We start from the raw sequence: 21,201 nt of genomic DNA on the forward strand, positions 1-21,201 counted from the left end.
CCCCGCGACCATGTTCTGCCTTGTTTCAGTACTCAGACTGTGATAACAGGCATCCTTCTTGAGATCTGATGCCAGGTGTTTTCCTTTCATGTGTTTTTTATTGTGATTTGTTGTTTACAGTGGCCCCCAAGTGTAATGGTGAAGTCCTGTCTAGTGTTCCTAAGTGCAAGAAGGCTGTGATGTGCCTCACAGAGACACTGTAACACTATATATGAGTTAGATGAGCTTTTGTTCAGGTATGAATGATAGTGCTGCTGCCCATGAGTTCAATGTCAATGATTCAACAATATGATACATCCAGAAAAAGGAAGAGAAAATGCACTAATCTGTATATGAAGCCATTTCCAAAAGTGCTACAGTAAGAACTATAGCATGTGATGAAGTCATATAAAAAAACAGAAAAGTAGCTAACTTTCTGGATTCATGGGATGACAATCAATCAAACAGTAATTGTAGTGAACATCAATGTTGGGAAGCTGAAAGTCAAAGAAATTTTTGGTCTCTTTACACAGGGCAAGGAAAATGTTAAATCCTTCTTGGCTAGTGCTGGCTGCCTCATGTTCAAAAGGTGATATGGCATGAAAATGCTAAACTTGAAGGCAAGGCAGGTTCTGCAGATCAGGAGGCTGCAAAAGAAATTTCTTAATATTTGCTAAAGCAAATATTTTCACAGCAATGGGTTATGTGGAAGAGATTGACTTATTTTACAATGAGATTGGCAAATGAACCCATCTAATACAAATGGCACTTTGGTTTATAAAAATGTTGTAACCCTAGGCTCACAGGAACCAAACTCTGTATTTCTCCTGGGGAAATAGGTCAGCACTCACTAATTCAGTGCATAACTATGGTGAACAATGAGAATCAACTCTAAGTATAATAAAGTATGTAATCTTTGCTTTTTAAATGTTTTGAATGGCCATTTCTATAACATACAATAAACATTCTGTATATGTTATTGATATAAATAGAATGTATGCCAATAAATGAGGTAGATTTTTTTTTTTAAAAAAAGGGGAAATGTATTTCTAGTTAGAGACAGCCAATTTTGAGTAACCAACAGCATGGTAGATCGGGGATTATTGTGATCCTGTCATCTGCTACAACATTTCCTAACAAGTTAGTTAAAATGACATAATTACTGTCTATTAGGAACTTGAAAATTGAAGAAACAGGATATGTAAGCATTTTTATTAATATTCATTTTTAATTGGCAATCATACTAGTCTGTGCTAAATTAACCAGAATGTTTCATTTCTCCAATTTTTTTAGATTTGTCATATAGATTATATAATAGTAAACTTCATTATCTGACAAAAATAGCAAATAACAATTTTGTACTTCAAAACTGGTGGAATGTGGAACATATCAATACATTAATAACATGACTAATGGTATTCAAGGGCAGAAAGATGAGGAAATTTCAATCTGTTCCAATACAAACAAGCTTACACCAAAAGTTACACATTTTGCTTAATAAAGGAATGAATGTAAAAGGTAGGATAACACAATAGTTGATATTTTATACACATTATAATAGTAGCGTGATACTACAGATAACAACAGCATAATACTACAGACAATAATGCAGGTGATACCTCAACCTGTACTGACTCTCTTTCGTCCTAATAAATTTATCTTTGAAAGTAGCATGTTTTATTTAATTCATGAAGTTAGACCAAAGAAAAGGTTTGCAATTGAACTTTTCCATTATTTATTTAGATTCTGATTACATGGGAATTACTATAATTTTTTAAACCCTTAATTATTTGCCATTCCATACAAAAGAGACTATAACATAATGAAGGAAAAAATCTTATCTGTATACATATTACTATAATGAATGAACAACAAGAAAAAGAACTAAGAAATTATACGGCCACTTTCTAGATCAAACCTAGCAAAGACATGAGAGGGAAAAACAGCTCCTGGCACTCACTCTAATGCCACGTCCCACCAGAATCACAACATACTTCAGGCTGATGTCCAACTTTTGAGCAACAGAATTCTGGTTTGGAGAATACACATTTCTGTCTTATTTTTGATACCATCTTATATATAAAATATTTCATTAAATGTGAAATCAAAACTTCACAATGTGTAATTACTTTACACATTGTGAAATGTCAGGCAACAGTAGACATGGCCAACAGTGGACACTCACAATGTGTGTCAATAAATCTGGCACTTTCTATAGCTAAATAACTATATTCTGTTATCGCAATGTAATAGCTCTTTCTAAAGTACTCTGAGTTTTTTTTTGTTGTTTCTTTTTTTTTTTTTTGGTAGTACTCTTGAGTTTTAATTTGGTTAAAATATGTTTCTTGTAATCTTGAAGAGGGGTGTCAATTAGGCTTGGTGTCATTTCACATTTCTAATGTATTTGTAATGACTGCCTAGGGTACTGGGTGGAGAAGAATTCTGAGGTCCAGGAGTAAAAACAGGTTTGGGGATTAAAGGAGGAGAGTTGGTCTCCGGGAAACTAAAATATATATACAAGTATTAATTGTGACTCCTGAAGGTATATTTTCTAGAATAATCCCATCTCATCAGCAGTAAAAATGGTCACAGCCTGAGGCACAGATTCTCTAAAACTTGCCAGGATGGTACTGGCCAGCTCACATCCATCCCTAACACTTTTGAGCTAACTTTGTGTGAATCCTAGCAAACTACTTCCTTCACTTATTATTCCATTTCACAAACTTTTTCCCTTGCTATCTTTGAAGATGGAGTGAGCAAAGTAACTAGTGGCCACTCTATCTGAGAAGCAGGGTTCCATTAAAAAGGAAGAGAAAGAAGTGTAGCATTTTCTTAGGCTCTGTTTCAGCACTCCCACAATAGAATAACTGCTCTTCTCCTAAGTGATACAATGTCTATTTAAAGTATGAGACTGATAAAGTATAAAATTAGTTCCCATTTATATTGAAACATACCCAGAATTTAATATGCAAATATTTTTAATGACAACAGTAAATGTATTAAGTAATTATTTACTATTGTGGTGTTCTTTCAACAGTAAACTATATTTTAAAATAATGGCCAGGCACGGTGGCTCACACCTGTAATCTCAACACTTTGGGAGGCAGAGGTGGGTGGACCACCTGAGGTCAGGAGTTAAGAGATCAGCCTGGCCAATATGGAGGAATCCCATCCCTACTAAAAACATAAAATTAGCTGGGCATGGTGGTACACACCTGTAATCCCAGCTACTCAGGAGGCAGGGGCAGGAGAACCCAGGAGGCGGAGGTTGTGGTGAGCCAAGATCGTACCTGGGCAACAAGAGCAAAACTCCATCTCAAAAAAATAATAATAATAACCCCAGTGTTCTGCCTCATAGTAATTCCCAGGCCACAGTGCAGGGACGGAGATCCAAAGGGAGCCTGTGGTCTCACTGAGCTGAGGAGAATGAGATCCTAGACTGGAGTGGCCAAGTTTCGGTTCAGCCTTTCTTCTCCAAAAATTCCTATTTTCCAAAGTCAATTACTTTCTATGAATCAGACTTCAGATCCTCTTCCCTTCCTATCATGTACAATGTTTAGGATAACCATCTAACATTTTCCATTCTGTTCTTTCAAGTCCAAATTTCATAAGATTATTCTCTTTAAAATGCAATTCTAACAGCAGCAATTAAGAATATAATTCTTGACTGTATCTGGTGATCTAAAACTGCACAAAATTATGTACATTAAAAAAAATTTGACTTAGCACACTTTAAAAACACAGACTAACTTTGTGAGTTATCACCTGTGGTCTACCCGGAAGACAGTAAGGACACTGATGCCAGTGGAAAACCAATGGTGGACGAGGCTGTGCTGTACTGTCAGAAGAGCCCTGATGAGGCCCTGGTGAGTACCCTGTCAGCACCAAGCCCAGGGAGCCTTACCTGGTCTCTCCCTAAAATTCCACTTGCCATGAAGCTTGACTTTTGTGGAATCAGCTAAGAATTATGAACACTATATTAAAGAGAAATTAAAGAAACCTATGGAAATTATCAGGCACTGTCTAGGTCCTGGGATACCTGTGAAGCCTCAAAACGCTCGTGTGAGTAATACAAATACTAAGGTGTGAATGCAGATATTGACAGTAGGAGTTGGAGCCACAATGAGTCTTACACCTCAAGGACTTCTTCCCAGAGCAAAGGAAGACCTACTCTTCTGATACTCAGTTTAAAGACTCAAATCTATTTCTGTAGATGGCCAAACCTGTAGAACCATCTGTACATGGAAATAATACTCCGAACCCGGAGGGATATCAATAATCACCAGGTGTGATTTCTGAAATCCGGATAAACACCAGGGATAAACAGAAGGCTAGCCAGAGAGCTAGGCAGAGCCTGAAAAACCTTCTCAGGTGGTCTCACTATTGACTGAAGGCATAACTCCAAGACGGTTGATCTGATTGCCCCAGGGAAAGACATTCAAGTTTTTCTGATACCTATCAGGATTAGGAGACATCCTGGAGACCTGACTGGTCAGGCAGGAACACTGTGTCGGTCAAATTACTGGAATGCACAGACATTCAAACTGGATGGCAGCCCATATCCTGACTATAATGTATCTCAAGATCTAACGTGTATTAACCTGTATTATAGCTATATCTAAGACCATCAGGGAATATCAACCAATGATACCTTTGATATCCATCTTCCCTGGCAATACAGTAGCATGTCTGAGGAATCTGAAAAGATTTAAGGCTTTCATTGAGGATGTATTTTCAGGTTATTTTAATTATCCTCTTTTTGAGGTAACTTCATGGATCTGCTTCTTGAAAGAGAATTTCTGAGGCCTGGAGCTAAAAATCCCAGGGTACAACATTTTATACAAGCTATTTCAAAAACGAATATTTTAAAAGGTGCATATACCTCTGCCCACTTCAAAAAATAAAAATTTTAAACTTGAAAAGCTAAAATAAAACTGTTTAACTTTTAAAAATTAGAGCCCAGGCTGGGCACAGTGCCTCACGCCTGTAATCCCAGCACTTTGGGAGGCTGAGGTGGGCGGATCATGAGGTCAAGAGAGAGACCATCCTGGCCAACATGGTGAAAACCCGTCTCTACTAAAAAATACAAAAAATTAGCTGGGTGTGGTGGTGTGTGCCTGTAGTCCCAGCTACTCAGGAGGCTGAGGCAAGAGAATTGATTGAACCCAGGAGGCAGAGATTGCAGTGAGCCGAGATTGCGCCACTGCACTCCAGCCTGCCACCTGGCAACAGAACAAGACTCTGTCTAAAAAAAAAAAAAAAATTCGAGTCCAATAGGAAAAGAAACATACCTCAAAATATGAAAAGTCATTTATGACAAACCCACAGTCAACACCATACTGAATGGGGAGAAGTTCAAAGCATTCCCCTTAATAACTGGAAGACAAGGATACCTACTTTTACCACTTCTACTCAACACAGTACTGGAAGTCCTAGCCAGACTAATCACAGGTTCTCTTGCCTGCCACCATGTAAGACATGCCTTTTTTCCCCCTTCACCTTCTGCCATGAAAGAGAAATAAGGTCATCCAAATTGGAAAAGAGAAAAACTATCTGTTTGCCAATGATATGCTCATATACCTAGAAACACTAAAGATTCTTCCAAAAGACTCCTAGATTTGATCAATGAATTCAGTAAAGTCTCATGCTACAAAATCAGTGTACACAAATCAGTAGCACTGCTATATACCAACCACCACCAAGTTGAGTGTACTGGTTCGTTCTCACACTGCTAATAAGGACATACCCGAGACTGGGTAATTTTTAGAGAAAAAGAAGTTTAATGAACTCACAGTTCCACATGGCTGAGGAGATCTCACAATCATGGCAGAAGGTGAAGGGGGAAAAAAGGCATGTCTTACATGGTGGCAGGCAAGAGAACCTGTGCAGGAGAACAGCCCTTCATAAAACCATCAGATCTCATGAGACTTATCACTATGATGAGAACAGCATGGGAAAAACCTACCACCATGATTTAATTACCTCCCACAACAGATGGGGATTATGGGAGCTACCATTCAAGATGAGATTTGTGTGGGGACACGGCCAAACCATATCACTAAGAATCAAGTTAAATCAATAACTCAATCCCTTTTATGACAGCTGAAAAAACAAAACAACAACAAAACCCTAGGACTAAACAGAGGAGGTGAAATATCTACAAGAACTACAAAACACTGCTGAAAGAAATCACAGATAACACAAGCAAATGGAAATACATCCCATGTTCACGGATTGGAAAAATCAGTATCGTGAAAATAACTATGTTGCCCAAGGCAATCTACAGATTCAATGCAATTTCTACAAAAATAACAATATCGTTTGTATAGAAATAGAAAAAATTTCTGAAATTCATGTGGAACCAAAAGAGAGATCAGAGAGCCAAAGCAATCCTATGTAAAAAAAGAACTAATCTGAAGGCATTAGATTACCTGTCTTTACACTACAAGGCTGTAGTAACCCAAACAGCATGGTACTGATATAAAAGTAGATACACAGAACAATGGAAAATAGAGAACTTAGAAATAAAGCCGAATACTTTCAACCAACTGATCTTTGACAAAGCATACAAAAACAAAATTGGGGAAAGGAAACACTATTCAATAAATGGTACTGGGAAAACTGGAAAGTCACATGTAAAAGAATGAAACTGGATCCCTATCTCTCACCCTATATAAAAATCAACTCAAGATGAATTAAAGACTTAAATCTAAAGCCAAAACCCATGAAAATTCTAGAAGAAACCATAGTTAAAACTCTTCTGGACAGTGGCCTAGACAAAGAATTTATGACTAAGACCCCAAAAGCAAATGCCACAAAAACAAAAATAAATAAGACCTAATTAAACTAAAAAGCTTCTGCACAGCAAAGGAAACAATCATCAGCATAAACAACCCACAGAATGGGAGAAAATATCTGGAAACTATGCATCTGACCAAGGACTAGTATCCAGAATCTATAAGGAACTCAAATCAACAAGAAAAAAAAATTAATCCCATCAAAAAGTGGACAAATGACATGAATAGACACTTCTCAAAGAAAAATATACAAATAACCAACAAACACATAAGAAAATGCTAAATATAACTAAACATCAGGGAAATGCAAATTAAAACCACAGTGAGTTACCACCTTATCCCCACCAGAATGGTGATTATTAGAAAGTCAAAAACCAATAGGTATTGGCATGGATGTGGAGAAAAGAGAGTGCTTATGGGAATGTATATAAATGTAAATTAGTACAACCTCTATGGAAAACAGCACAGACATTCCTTGAAGTGCTAAAAGTAGATCTACCATTTGCTCCAGCAATCCCACTGCTGGGTATCTACCCACAGGAAAAAAAGTCATTACATCGCCGGGCGCAGTAGCTCACGCCTATAATCCCAGCACTTTGGGATGCCGAGGCGGGTGGATCACGAGGTCAAGAGATCGAGACCATCCTGGTCAACATGGTGAAATCCCATCTCTACTAAAAATACAAAAATTAGCTGGGCATGGTGGTGCGCGGCTGTAGTCCCAGCTACTCAGGAGGCAGAGGGAGGAGAATTGCTTGCTTGAACCCAGAAGGCGGAGGTTGCGGTGAGCCGAGATTGTGCCATTGCACTCCAGCCTGGGTAACAGCAGCAAAACTCCATCTCAAAAAAAAAAAGAAGTCATCAAGAAGAAACCTACATGTGTATGGTTATTGTGGCACAATTCACAATTGCAAAGATATAGAACCAATCTAAGTGCCCATCAACCAATAAATGGAAAAAGAAAAAGTGATACACACACACAAATGGAATACTCTCAGCCATAAAAAAATAATGTCTTTTGCCAAAACTTGGATGAAGCTATCAGCCATTATTCCAAATGAAATAACTCAGGAATGGAAAGTCAAATACTGTATGCTCTCACTTGTAAGTGGGAACTAAGCTATGGGTACACAAAGGCATACACAGGAGTATCATGGACATTGAAGACCCAGAATGAGAAAGAGGGAGAAGAGTAAGAGATTTTAAAAAATCTTCTTAATATTTTTAAAACATTGGGCACAATGTACACCACTCAGGTGATGGGTGCACTAAAATCTCAGATTTTACCAGTATACAATTTATCCATGTAATCAAAAACCATGTGTACCCCAAAGCTAATGAAATACGTATGCATATATCTAATAGTACAAATAAAAAATTAGAGCCCAGACACAACTCCTGAGATTCTGATTTAATGCTTTTGTTAAGGAAAATAAAGGAATTCAGATGCTCAGTCAGCCATAACTGAGAACCACTATGTTAAAACACTCCTGGTTCCTAATGTAAGTTGTGTAACATTGTCATCTAAAATTCTAAATAGTTTATTTTAAAAAACAGGCTGGGCAAGGTTGCTCATCTCTGTAATCCCAGCACTTTCGGCGGCCAAGATAGACAGAACACTTGAGCCTAGGAGTTCGAGAAGATCCTGGGCAACATGGCAAAATCCTCCCCTCTATCAAAAAATACCAAAATTAGCCAGGTGTGGTGGCATGCGCCTATAGTCCCAGCTACTCAAGAAGCTGAGGGAGGAGGATCACTTGACCTCAGGAGATCAAGGCTGCAGTGAGACACGATGGTGCTACTGAACTCCAGCCTGGGCAACAGAGAGAAACTCTGTTTTTAAAAATTAAATTAAAATACAATAAATACCTCATTTATTTATTTTAACAATAGTAAATTCTTCCTCAGCATGAGCAGAGAAAAAGTCTCACTTTAAACTGGACTGCTGGCTGTTCAGCTTTTAATGCATTTGAAAATAACTGAGACTAAAACGATTTTTATTTGGATAGTCCTAAAAATATTTAAAAATTAACTCTCAAATGATTCAAATGACAGTTTCTATTTTCTTTTTTTAAGGGAGGGCCTTGGCTCTGTTGTGAGTGCAGTGGCATTATCTCCGCTTACTGCAACCTCTGCCTCCTGCACATCTGAGCCACCCAAAGTGCTGGGATTACAAGCATGAGCCACTGTCTCAAATGGCAGTTTCTTACCCGAAACAATCCAACATGAATATTGATCACAAATGAAAGGCTTCTTAGAATTGTAGGCCGGGCACAGTGGCTCACACCTGTAATCCCAGCATTCTGAGAGGCCGAAGAGGACAGATCACAAGGTTAGGAGTTCGAGACCAGACTGGCTAACATGGTGAAACCCCATCTCTACTAAAAAAAATGCAAAAGTTAGCTGTGCATGATGGCTGGTGCCTGTAATCCTAGCTATGTGGGAGGCTGAGGTAGGAGATTTGCTTAAACCAGAACCTGGGAGGTGGAGGTCGCAGTGAGCCAAGATCATGGCACCGCACTCCAGCCTAGGTTACAGAGTGAGACTCCATCTCAAAAAAAAAAAAAAAAATTATAATTGTAGAACATATATATGCAGGCTGGTAAAATAAGTATTGTGAAATAAAAGATCTCTGGTACTTTAATATTAAATTTGATATTTCCAAACATATAAGAAAAATGCTAAACTATAAGTACAGTAGAAAAATTACTGTAGACTTAACATCCTCTATAATTTAAAAAGACAACATCTCTAGGGAACGATCCAAGATGGCCGATCGCTAATATCCCGGGATTGCAGCTCTCAGGGAAGGCGCGGAGAACTAGAGGACGCCACACTTTCAGACAAAGCCTGGTCGCTCACGAAGCAGAAGATCCCCCAGTGGTGGAAACACACGAGTCGCCAGCGCGACTCTCGTGGTCAGCGCAGCGGTTCCACAGGCACCTCGACGTGTAAGCGCTTGGCGCAGAGTAAATGGACCGGTTCCCCTTCTGACCGAGGTTTGGAGCCCCGGGAAGGCAGAGTCGCCTACTACGGAAACAAGAAGGAAGCCCGACAGGAGAATCCTGGGCAGAAAAGCACCATCAGTTTTAACGCCGCTGCTCTGGCCCTGGGAACTAACAACCTGGACGTCCACTCAAGAGACCTAATCTGAAAGTTGGTAATTTCAAAGACGACAGGAGGATAAATTTACAATGACGGGAAGAAACCAGCGTAAAAAAGCTGAGAATACTCAAAGTCAGAACACCTCTCCCTCTAAAGATGATCACAGTTCCACATCAACAATGGAACAAGGCTTGATGGAGAACGACTGCCTCCTGATGACAAATCACTCTTCAAGGAATGCATAATAACAAACTTCGGTGAGTTAAAAGAACATGTTGTAGCCCAACGTAAAGAATCTAGGAACTTTGAAAAAAGGTTTGATGAAATCCTATTGAGAATAGACAACTTAGAGAGGAGTATGAGTGAATTAATGGAACTGAAGAATACAATACAGGAACTCCGAGAAGTATGCACAGGTTTAAACACTCGAATTGTTCAAGCAGAAGAAGGGATATCAGAGGTCAAAGTCCAACTTAATGAAATAAAACGTGAAGAAAAGATTAGAGAAAAAAGGATAAAAAGGAATGAGCAAAGTCTCCAAGAAATGTGGGACTATGTGAAAAGACCAAATTTACGTTTGATAGGTGTACCTGAATGCGACAGAGAGAATGAATCCAAGCTGGAAAATACCCTTCAGAATATTATTCAGGAAAATTTTCCTAAACTAGCAAAGCGGGTCAACATTCAACCCCAGGTAATACAGAGAACACCACAAAGATATTCCTCAAGAAGAGCAACCCCAAGGCACATAATCGTTAGATTCACCAGGGTTGAAACGAAGGAGAAGATACTAAGGGCAGCCAGAGAGAAAGGTCGGATTACCCACAAAGGCAAGCCTATCAGACTTACAGCAGATCTCTCGGCAGAAACTCTACAGGCCAGAAGAGAGTGGGGGCCAATATTCAACATCCTCAAAGAACAGAACCTTCAGCCCAGAATTTCATATCCAGCCAAACTAAGCTTCACAACTGAAGGAAAAATAAAATCTTTTATGAACAAGCAAGAACTCGGAGATTTTATTACCACCAGGCCTGCTTTACAAGAGCTTCTGAAAGAAGCATTACACACAGAAAGAAACAACCAGTATTAGCCTTTCTAAAAATACACCAAAAAGTAAAGAGCACCAACATAAAGAAGAATTTACACCAACAAATGGATAAAACAGCCAGTCAACATCAAATGGCAGTAACCCTAAATTTAAATTGACTAAATTCCCAATCAAAAGACACAGCCAAAACCCAACGGCATGTTACATCCAGACCTGTTTCACATGCAAGGATACACAAAGACTCAAAACAAAGGGATGGAGAAAGATTTACCAACCAAATGGAGAGCAAAAATAAATAATAAATAAATAAAAAGCAGGAGTTGCAATTCTTGTATCGGATAAAATAGATTTTAAAGCAACAAAGATATAGTGGTAAAAGGATCAATGCAACAACAAGAGCTAACGATCCTAACACCCAGATACATAGAGACTTAGATTCAATGAGACAGAAAATTAATAAGGATATCAAGGACTCGAACTCAGAACCGGAACAAGTAAACTTAATAAATATTTATAGAGCTCTCCACTTCAAATACACAAAATATACATTCTTGTCAATACCACATCACACCTACCCATAAGTTTAAATGAAACATTGATTGGCCGTTATTAATACCCAATTTTTTTCAAAATAAAGCAATATTTCCATTTACTCTCCCTCTTTCTCTTCCTCTTTCTTCCTCTCCTTTACTTATTTTTTTTCTTTCCTTCTCTCAAAAAAAAAGAAATCAACTTGTAAACCTCTAGATCCAGGTCGGCAATGTCTCTTTCATTGCTTGACTTCCTTTCTTCCCTTCCCTTCCCTTCCCTTCCCTCCCCACTTCCTCCCTTCCTCCCTTCCTCCCTTCCTTCATCCCTTCCTTCCTCCCTACCATCCTTATTCCCTTCCTTCCTGCCTTCCTCCCCACCCCCCCAAAAAAAAGACAACATCTCTAATGGTACATAACCTCCTCCCAAAACCTATTAAATTTGACATCAATGAAAAGCCCAAATAAATTTTTCTTATTTTTTTATTGCAAAAACTGGGCAGGGAAAGTAGGTATATTTTATATTAATTGAGGAAGGACTCCATGTCAAAATTCAACCAAAAATAAGAACCTGCTCTCTAAAACAGCATTTCTCAGACATTCTTTCGAGATAGAAAAACAAGCAAGAAGCAGATAAATCAAGAATCTACAAGGAAGAGAAACTAAAAAATAGTATTACTATCTTTCAAAAATTGAGAACTTCCCCCATGCTTAGCCCTCAATTATCCCATTGCAGTATCACTGCTGATGAGTGTCAGGATGATCTCAATCTGTGGGTGCAATCACTCACTTGATTATTTCTCTCCTTACCATATGCTTCTCACAAAATGGTATCATTTTATTTTAGATGACAGTACACACCCAGTGGAATGCTAAAACCTTAGCATTTAATATAGCTTTCAAGAAATTAGGTATCTGAATCCAAACTGAACTTATCCAGTAGGGGGAATGTTATAAGATTCCTCAAGACAATGACTTCCCTCTCTAAGACAGCAAGAATACTTTAGTGTTGGAGATAATTCCAAATATTTTAAAATAATTTTCTCCATTACATATTAAAATAAAGACTGTAGGTTCCCCGCCCCAGTGCTCCTGCCCCTGAATCAAGTTATCTTCCTAATGTGAGCTACCATAGTGACAGCAAGAAAAACGAACCAATTATCTATGCTTGTTCTCAGATTACTAGCTGTCATTACCAGTGAGTTGGCATTAAGCAGAACTTCATAGATAGAATGTTTTGATTGCACAGTTTCCTAATACTCCTGTCTTCCTACCACCTGCTTTTATAAGCAGAGTGGGCATAGTTTCACATTTTGTTATTATTACGTACTTTTGCAGACTTATAAAAGTGCATTGGGAAAGGGAAGGTATATCACTATAAAGATCTAAGAAGTTGATGGGTTTTAGTGAGACAGAGTAGTATGGCAGATTACAGATGTAATAGTTATGTACTTGAATTCAGACCAATTTGATTATGTATCTATGACCTTGGGCACCAATAACTTAAACCTTCTGAGTCTATTCCCTTATTATAAATTGTTACAATGACATCTTTCATGATGCTTTTGTGAGGACTAAATGGGATATGTAAATGTCCTAGTATGGTAGGCACTCAAAAAGTGACACCTTTAAAACGACAGGCCAGGCAAGGTGGCTCACATGTGCAATCCTAGCATTTTGGGAGGCTGAGTCAGGTGGTTCGCTTGAGCTCGGGAGTTTAGGACCAGCCTGGGCAACATGGTAAAACCCCATCACTACAAAAAATTAGCCAGGCATGGTAGCACACACCTGTAGCTCTAACTACTGAAACAGCTGAGGTAGGAGGATTGCTTGAGCCCAGGAAGCAGAGGCTGCAGTGACCAGAGTTTTCACTATTGCACTCCTGACAGAATGAGACCCTGTCTAAAAACAAAACAAAACACAAATAACACAAGTGGTGTCGCCACCAACAACATACATGATTAAACCCAGCTTCCTAAAAACTACTTACAAAGTACTTGTAAAGCAACCTAATGTGTACATTAGGTTAATTTATCGAACTCCAAATTAAAACGTATATAAATCAGATTCTCTTGCTATAAACCATACTATCTTCCAATTTTTAAAAACAGCATTTTAATCCCAGTTATGAGAGCTAATATTATATGACAAGCTCTCAAAAGAAATCCTTTAGATATTGTAATATCTTTCATGTTCACATGATAAATGTTTAAACCAGGAATGAAAATCCTTTGCTCTTAAACTATAGTTTAAATTTACTTAACATACAGGCAGACCAAATCACAGAGAACAAAAAACAAAATATTTAAATCGGATCTTTCATTTAAATGCTCAGATAATATCTGGAGAACATAATATATGTTTGATATTTAATACAGCTCTACTTTTCAACAGAGTACTTTAAAAGTTACCAATCATAATAAAGTTGCTTTTAAAAACACTCAGATTGTTAATATAGTAAAATCTCAAAGTTACAATCAGAATAAATTTTATATCATCAGTGCTAAGATGATGTATCTTAATTCTTACACTGTCCCACAGGACTGGAGTGCAGTGGCTGATCATAGCTGACCATACATAGCATCAAACTCCTGGGCTCTAGAAGTCCTCTTGCCTTTCATTTTATTATGCGTGCTTCAGTAATTATGTTATTCTGAACTCTAAACTCTACAATAGTGAGAACCCTCTCACCTTGCTCACCTCAGTATCTAGCAAAGGTATGGCACATAGCAGAGTTTCGATAAATAACAATGTATTAATAAATGAAGTCAAGATATTAAAATTGCATATATTCTACTTATATGAAAATACCATATTTTAGTTTGATCTTATGAAACAAACTATAAAGTAACTTGAACTATAAACGCATTGATTTAAAACCAAACTAGTTTACCTACTATACTGAAATATTAAATGTACAGAAAGATAAAATCATGTGCATAAGTTTTCAGCAAAACACATTTTCCAATTAATGTGTAAGCTAAGTGATCTGTAAATATATCCCTCTCATCTCTGAAAACCAAACAGATCAAAGAGTCTATATGATTCCTTTAAAACTCTGAAATAACAGCATTCTATTACTTTTGTCATTTCTACATCTCTAGTTTTTGATAAAAGTGGGAAAACTTTCAGACATTTATGGAGCAAGCACTCCGGACATTTGCAGATGTTACCAACATTAAGTGAAATGTGCCACATAATGCAACTGTAACTTTACAATGACTTAATAACGTGAACAATAACTGAAGTATGTGCAAGTAAGGTTATTTTCACTGTTATCTAGTCAAACATATTTTAAAAGAATTTACCCAGTACTTTTATTATGAAAATATTTTCCAATATGCTAAATTCCCCTTAAAAGAAAGCTAAGCTAAAAATCAGGACATTTGTCTTGAACAGGAAAAATATACATGCAATGCAAGATTAAATATAATTGATTTAAATATCTATGTCTATTAATTTGCCAAATTTCTCTAAGACATAATGGATTTCTCTCTTAAGACAAACACTAAAAAAAATTCAATTTTTTTATTTTACAGATTATTTCTTTGCATTTGCAAATAATTTTGATACTAAAACTTGTATAGCATTTTCATGATACAAACAATAACTCTGGATTTTCTACTGGAAAAACAGAAACAGCACATACACAATCTTTCCTTAAGCAATAAATCATTTTTGCAGATGTTTTTAAAACCGCAGCTAAGCCGTGATTATTCAAAAAGACTACTGCATTATTTTGATTTGGATTCTTATCTCCCTCACATTATCTTCATTTCTAGCACTTACGTCTTATCCCAGAGATTCTCAAACTTTTATGTTCTATAAATCACATTCTCTCTCAAAATATATCTCATCCACTTCCCGTGTGTGTGTGTGTCTGTCTGTCTCTCTCTCTCTCTCTGGGATGGGATGAGATGGGATAAGGGTATGCTACAAGGTGAACCTTCCATAATTAAAAGGAAGACTGCTATGCTTTTAAGATGACAATGTGTAGATGCGCACGGAGGCTCACACCTGTAATCCCTGCACTTTGGGAGGCCAAGACGAGCAAATCACCTATGAGTTTGAGGAGAGCCTTGCCAACATGGCAAAACCCCAACTCTACTAAAAATACAAAAATTAGCCAGGCAGGTTGGCTCCTGCCTGTAGTCCTAGCTACCTGGAAGGCTGAGGCATGAGAATCACTTGAACCTAGGAGGTAGAAGTTGTAGTGAGCTGAGATGGCGCCATTGCACTCCACGCTAAGCAACAAAGCAAGACCCTACCTCAAAAAAAAAAAAAAGGGTTACTTTTTTTAAGTAGGAGAGTATACATGTAAGTAACTCCACACGGTGGCTGATATACAGTAGACAGGCAAAACATGAACTATTATAATCATGGTCCTCATTTATGTTATAAAATTGTGGCTACCAAATACTTCAAAAGTCGAGACTAACAGAGGACAAACAACTCACAACCTGAAGAACAACTTCCATGTCACTAATATCTGCACAAATCACTGTTATCAAACCAGATTTACACTTGTTTTGCAAACTTGATAATGGTACGCAACTAACTGAAAGTTGGTATATGAGAGATATAGGTAGAAATTAAACTCAAATACGCTGAATTCTTAGTAGAAATGTTGGTGAGAGTTTAACAAAGATCAATTGAAGAGAAAACACCAGTTTTTCTTTATTCAGAAAGTCTATCTGCTTCAAAGAAATACAGAAAATACAACTTGAAGCAGTTACGGACAGACATGAAAAAGAGAAAAATACTAGTGTAAAACCAATGGTTAAAATAAGAACTCTTACAGTGTATTTTAGTTATTTGTATTATACAAATGAATAATGAAAATAAATGAATAATAATATCATTCATCAAAGTAATAATAGCCCAGGCACAGTGGCTCATGCCTGTGGTCCCAGCACTTTGAGAGGCCAAGACAGGCAGTTCATTTGAGGCTGGGAGTTCAAGACCAACCTGGCGAAACGCCGGGCATAGTGGGTGGGGGCCTGCAATCCCAGCTAGTTGGAAGGATGAGGTAGGAGAATCACTTGAACCCAGGAGGCAGAGACTCAGTGAGCCAAGTTTGCACCACTGCACTCCAGCCTGGGTGACACAGTGAGACTGTCTCAAGGAAAAAAAAAAAAGGAAAACAAAATGCAGTATTAAATCCAATTTAAAGTTTTCAAACAGTGAAAAGTTTTAACTATCATAAGGCTAAGTCTATTTTCTCTTTTTTTCCCCCAAGATACAGCCTTTTTGCTTAAATGTAATGATGTTCTCCATGTAGAATTCAAATGAAGGACTAGGAAGTTAAGGAAAATCTGACACCAGAGGCTTAGGGCTTTAAGTAAGCAAGTTAGAGCAGCGTTTTGACACTTTTGTTGCAAGTATTAAAATTCTGAGATAGGTTGAAATATCTCAGTGTCTCAATCAAGGTATGCCAAAGGGTATGAATGCCTCTATTATACACTACTGGAACAACCCTAAGAAGAAAAACTCGGAGGGTTACAGAAAGATGAGAGTCCAAGCAAACATATGTCATCCATTGAAACATGCATAACATCCATCCAAAACACCAACAGGGCCAGCTGCAGTGGCTCACACCTGTAATCCCAGCACTTTTGGGAGGCTGAGGCAGGTGGATCACTTGAGGCTAGGAGTTCGAGACCAGCTTGGCCCATGGCGAAATGGCCCCCTACTAAAAAATACAAAAAATTAGCCAGGTGTGGTGAGGGACGCCTGTAGTCCAGCTACTCGGGAGGCTGAAGCAAGAGAATCACTTGATCCTGGGAGGCAGAGGTTGCAGTGAGCTGAGATCGCGCCACTGCAATCCAGCCTGGGCAACAGAGCAAGACTCTGTCTCAAAAACAAAAAAACACCAACAGAATGGTAGCCTAGGAATATTCAGTATCAATGAAAGAACTAAAATTTAACATTTTAATTGATTTCTTTTCGTGAAGCTGGAAGCTCCTCACAAATTGTAATTGCAAAAATAAATTGTCCAATTTAGAGACTGTAAAAGGAAGATTTGGTTTTCAAATGAGCAATATCTATGGGGGGAAGTATCATGTAAAATACAGAAATCCTTTAAGTCCCAGAGGTAAGCAAGACAAATATTTTGATTCTGTCATAATCACATTCCATATCCTCTAATCTTTGATTCTCTAGCCTGGTCATCTTATAAAGATAAGTCGACCAAAAAGAGCAACTATAATGTAACCTGTGCCAGTTAGTCTAAGACAAGGCAAATTAAATGCCTGTACAGAAATTCATATTTTGTCTCCTGCTTGTAAAAATTAAGACATTCAGGAAAATTACAAAGATGATCCTGCCTACCAGAAAGTACTCAAACTTTTCAACTTTCAAAGTACAACCAACACTATCTCCCTGATAATATCCAACCATTAATAAAAATCAATGACCTAAAAAAATCTGAAAACGTTGTGCACCCCATAATTACTAAGCTAAAATTACTATATTTCTCAGTTTAGAGGAAAACAAGTAAACATTTACTTTCTGCCTCTGGACAAACACATTAAATTTTTTTAAGAATGCTCTTGCATCCATATGACTCAGCTTACTGTGCGATGCAGAACAAGGGCTCTACACCTCCCTAAAAACCCAACCTGCACCACTCCTTCCTACCGGCAGGGCCCTGAATGGACCACCTGGGTCCTTCCTCCAAGCTCACAGACATTCATGTCACTAGATCCTGGATATGACAGCAGATACTGTATACACGGTACATATGACACTCGGTACTAGGTACACACTGCATCTGACACTGGATACAGCTTATATGGTAAGGATAATGCATGTCTGGTGCACATGACATTGGGCACTACTTACACACCGTAGAGAAAGCCAGGTAACATTTTATATACGGTGTGTAGGTAGTCCATTGGGTACTATTGTATATGCCACCGTGTATGTATATATATACACACACACACACACACATATATGTATAGATACACAAACCATAACACCAAGTAGTGTATATACATATACAATGCATATGACACCAGATACTATATACCTAACATATGATATCGAATACTGCATACACACCACATATAGTGGCAGGGTACCCTGCACATACTGCACAGAATACTGGATAATGCCAAAGGGCTGTATATGACACTGGGTGCTGCATACATACCCAGGACACTAGGTACACACCATCTAAGACCCCAAGTACTGTGTACACACACTCTATGACAGCTGGTACTATACAAACAGCATCTATGACACCAGGTACTACAAACACACTGTATATGACACAAGGTAGGGTAAGTATATTTAATACTATCCATATACTATATGCACTTATGACACGGAGTTCTGCATACACACCTCATATGGCAGCAGGGTACGATGCACACACTGCACAGAATACCGGGGAGGTGTGCACAGCCTAGGTGAGGAAGATACATGTACACACCGTATATGACACCTGGTTCGACACCGGGTACTTCGTACACACTGCATATGACACACAGTACACCACACCGGCCCGTGTACTGGGTACCCACCGCATTAAACACCGCACAGCACACCGAGCCCTGATGCACACAAAACAGGTACGACAGACACTCGGCACGGCGCACACATCGCCAGCTCCTACTCCTCCCGGCTCGAGAGAAAAGCGCGAGGGGAGACTCTAAGTGAAAGTCCGGGTCCCGGCGCCCCCAGGCAGCCCCTCATCCCAGCCAAGTCCTCAGCAGCTTCTCCCCGGAGCTCTGGGTGGGAGGAGGGCGGCGGACCCCACAGGACTGTCCCGGAGGTCCGCAAGGACCTGTTGAGGCGGCGGCCTCTCTGCCGGGGTCGCTCGCAGCCCCGGGGGACCGACGAATCTCCGCCCCGGGCCTCGGGGCCAGCCCTGCCCGCCGCTCCTGGGCTAGCACACGAGGTGCCGCGCCGACAAGCGCTGCCTCTTCGCCCGCCACACGCCCGGGGCCGCGTTCCCTGCCGGCCCCGACTGCGCACGGGCCCCGGAGGCCTGGCCGAAACAGGGGGCCCGGGGCCCGGCGGGCGGTGCTCACGCGACTCCGCGGCTTCCCGGCCCGAGCAGGCCCCGCACGGTCCTCAGGGGCCTCATCCCGGGGCCTTCTCTGCAGCCGCCCAAGGCGAAGGGGCAGCGGGCGGGCAGCCTCTGCAGGCCCCGCCGCCGCCCTCGAAGGCCCCGCCGGCCCGACCCGCCACCCACAAAGCTCCCCAACAGCTCGGAGCCCTTCGTGAGCCGGCGAGCGGCCGTCACTACCCGCGGCCGCCGCCGCCGCCGCCCCAGAGGCCGCGGCCAGGCAGGCTCCACGGCGCGGGCCGCACCATCTCCACGGACGCCCCCACCCGCCCCGCCGCCGAGCTTTTCCCACCATTATGCTCCGGCTCCTCCACCGCCGCCGCTGCCGCGCCCGGCCCTCCCCTCCGGTGCCGCCTCCTTCCCGCCGCCCGGCGCCTCTCGGGCCTGAGCCGGCGACGGGCGCGGGGGGCGGGGGGGACGCTCAGGCCGCCTCCTCCTCCTCCCTGCCGGCCTCCTCCCTCCTCCCCGGCTCCCCCCGCCCGGACCCCGCCGCCGGCTCCGCGCGAAGGGCTCCGGGCTCAAGGGGCGCCATGTTTGCAATACTCCACCTCAGAGAATGCCGCGGTCGAGCCCGGGCCAGGGAGGCGAGGCGGCCGGCGCGCCCCGCGCGGGTTGAGGGCTGGGAGGGCCCCGCTGCCCGCACTTACTCGCGTTTCCCCGCGGCGCCACGGGCCTGCGGGGCCGGAGCGGGCGGCGGGAAGTTGGGCGCCGCCGCCCGGGAAAGTTGGGTCCCCGCGAGGCCGCGGCAGCCGCTCACATGGCGATGCTGCGCTGGGCGGCCGCTCGACCGCTCGGCCCCTCGGCTCTCCCGCCCTGGGAGTTTATTGTGTCGGGTCGAGGCGCCCAGCGGCCGGGCAGGGCCGCACACTGGGGACTCTAGCGGCGGGCGCCCGACTTGCGCGCGGCCGGCCCGGCTCGCGGCCGCCTCCCGCCCGGGGCCGGAGCCGTGCACGCGGCTCCTACCTTCCCCGCGTACTGTCTTCGGCGCCTGTAACCGAAATTTGTTGGAGCATATTCCTCTGTCTCCACACATGCACTCCGTATCCACACACACGTGAAGGCTACGTACGTGCAGGCGCGCTGGAGCCGGGAGCGGGCGCCGAGGCCGGGGCGCGAGGGGGCATTGTCAGGCGCCAACGCCGCTCAGCCCCGGGTGGACCTGGTGCCTGCCTGGTGCTCGCGGGGTCCGGAGCGGGGTAGCCTGAGAAGTGCGAGTGCTTCCCTTAACAACATGGCTCAGGTAGTCTGAACAGCCCTTTACTCCTGTTGTCAGAAAGAGTGATAGGGATACGCTAAGTTCCGCGTTCCATCTCTGCGCAAACAGGACTGTGAAAAGAACAGGACCACCCATCAGCAGCCCTGCAAGAACACTGCAGATTTCCGCGAGAAGTAGGTTATCTTCTGTGGCGAGTAATTCTAGAACCCTAATCAGAGACGATCCCTTAAAACTGGTTTCAAAACGGCTCGGAGATAAGCATACTTTGATAGTGTTCACCTGTTTTCCCTATGGTCCTTTCGCCACTGGGAGTCGGGAAACACCTGTCAGCTAGAGTCCTCCTCTGAAATTTGGTGAGTAGAGGAGGGAGACTGCATTCACATAACTTCTAGTACAATATAGTGTTATAATTGTTCTGGTTTATTATTAGTGTTGTTAGTCTCTCCTTGTGC

The 21,201-nt window shown here is 41.4% G+C and overlaps 1 protein-coding gene across 50 annotated transcripts in view; it reads right to left on the reverse strand.

Annotated features, from left to right (window-relative positions):
• The window catches only part of ZMYND11 (zinc finger MYND-type containing 11), a 127,551-nt gene extending 106,962 nt beyond the window's left edge, over positions 1–20,589 (reverse strand). For 22 of the 50 annotated variants that reach the window (XM_078329437.1, XM_035252770.3, XM_078329412.1 and 19 more), the window contains exon 1: positions 19,826–19,930. The gene's annotated coding sequence lies outside the window, so the exon portion shown is untranslated. Of the gene's footprint in view, positions 1–19,825; positions 19,931–20,081; positions 20,403–20,496 lie in introns of those variants that run through there. The other 28 variants (XM_078329438.1, XM_035252772.3, XM_078329414.1 and 25 more) reach the window with 3 other exon arrangements.
• Between the last annotated feature and the right edge of the window lie 612 nt (positions 20,590–21,201).

The sequence above is a fragment of the Callithrix jacchus genome, chromosome 7, assembly GCF_049354715.1.
Source record: "Callithrix jacchus isolate 240 chromosome 7, calJac240_pri, whole genome shotgun sequence".
NCBI classification, from domain to species: Eukaryota; Metazoa; Chordata; class Mammalia; order Primates; family Cebidae; genus Callithrix; species Callithrix jacchus.